The sequence below is a fragment of the Tupaia chinensis genome, unplaced genomic scaffold (genome assembly GCF_000334495.1).
Source record: "Tupaia chinensis unplaced genomic scaffold, TupChi_1.0 Scaffold150006_1, whole genome shotgun sequence".
Lineage (NCBI taxonomy): Eukaryota > Metazoa > Chordata > Mammalia > Scandentia > Tupaiidae > Tupaia > Tupaia belangeri.
Genome location: NW_006209847.1, coordinates 4,052,926 through 4,054,576, shown reverse-complemented (window position 1 = coordinate 4,054,576; position 1,651 = coordinate 4,052,926). Strand labels below are relative to the sequence as shown.

General features: G+C 60.7%; 1 protein-coding gene across 2 annotated transcripts in view; it reads left to right on the top strand.

The window, feature by feature from the left end:
• The window catches only part of GLI1 (GLI family zinc finger 1), a 14,967-nt gene that overhangs the window by 3,445 nt on the left and 9,871 nt on the right, over nt 1-1,651 (top strand). The window contains exon 1 of one of the 2 annotated variants that reach the window (XM_006171899.2): nt 280-340. The exons of the other annotated variant lie outside the window; for it this stretch is intronic. The gene's annotated coding sequence lies outside the window, so the exon portion shown is untranslated. Of the gene's footprint in view, nt 1-279; nt 341-1,651 lie in introns of those variants that run through there. 2 annotated transcript variants of the gene reach the window in all.

Below are 1,651 nucleotides of genomic sequence, written 5' to 3'. Positions count from 1 at the left end.
CGGGGGGTTGGGTGGGGGGGGGGAGTAGGCAGTATAGGGTCCCTCAAGGGAGGGGGAGGATCCTGGGGGTCCTGGGGGTGCAATAAGCCCGGCACCCCCACTCTCTCTTCCAGCTACCCCGCCTCATCCTCCAGAACGACCAGAGGGAGGGAAATAGGAGGGAGGTGAGGGGCGAGCGGGAAGAGCCGTGGCGCGCCAGCGGCTAGAGCGAGAAAAGTTTTTGCAAAAGGGAAAAAAAAAGTTTGCGCTTCTCGCGGGTGGTCCCCCCCACACCGCACACCCCCCAGCCCAGACTCCAGCCCTGGACCGCGCGCATCCTGAGCCCTGCGGCCAGACGGAGGTGAGAAGGGGGGTAGGCGGGGGACCACCTGGGAGCGGTGGGGGAGGGGGCCTGAAGGGATGCTCCGCTTCCGAGGGACTAGTCGCAGCCGAGAGGGAGACCTGGGGCGCAGTGGCAGAATAGAGGTGGGAGAGCCTGGGGTGAGCTGCTAGGAAGTTTAGAAAATTTTGCCATCCGTGTCTCCCTTTGTAACTCTTCCTTTTCGCTTCTGACAGTCTGTAAGTCTGTGTGTCTCTCTGGCAACCGTGGTCTCTTTGTCTCGGCCTCTCCCAGATATTAGAAACACCTCACTTTGAGTTCAGGCGCAGAGGCCGGAGGGGATGGTGGCTGGAGGTCTGCGTTGTGCAGGGAACTCCAGGTGTGTGTCTGAGCGGGGCAGGAAGACGTCAGTTCTCTGAAAGGAGGGGAGCGCAGAGGAGGGCGCTGTAGGTGGGTGGGATGAATGTGTGAGGCGACACAACCGCTGGGGCAGCTGGGCTGAAGCCTGACCTGCCTTGTGACAGATGTGCCTGCGGGTGCTTGTTTTGGGGCTAAAATGTCTTGAGTTGTCGAGGCCCTATTCTAGGCCCTAGGAAGACCAAGGAGTTTTGGACTCCTGCGTCCCAAGGGCTGTGGACAGGGCGCTAAAGACAAGCTGGGGAGACCTTGTCTTGACCCTCTGACCCCAGGACCACCAGGGCAGCTGGATCCAGTCACAGGGAGACCCCTACTGGGGCTGGACGGGACCACCGGCCACTGCCAGCCTGTGTTATCCCCGCTGCCCCCTCCCCGCCCCCGCCCGAACGGGAGCCCGGGACCTAGGCCCCTCCTCTGGCTCAGACCACCCTGCCTGCCCTTGCTCCCCGCTCTGAAGCCTCTTTCAGGCCCCATGACCCCGAAACAATCAGCTCTGGGCAGCTAGCTTTGGGGACAGGATTAGGGAAGGGGGACCCCGTAGAGACTGAAGTTTTTAGGGGGCTGGAGAACTAAGGTCTTCCTAGGATAAGTCTTTACGTCCCAGTAGAGCGAAAAGATAGGGCGGTTTCCCGAGGGAGGTGTAAGGGCCGGAAAAAGGGTATTTTTTTCTAGGGGGTGGGGTCCAAGGACTACGGGCCGGAAAAAGGGTATTTTTTTCTAGGGGTGGGGGTCCAAGGACCCCCTCCATAATCTCCCCGGCATCCCCGCCCGGCAGCTCAGACCCCGCCCTTGACGTCACTAGGGGGTTCCCGGGGGTCTAGAGGAGTTAACCCTTGGGAAGACTGCTGGGACCTAAGGTGTCCTGGCCCCTCCCCCTTCCTATACACACCTTATTTTATTTGTCCAGTCACTCTT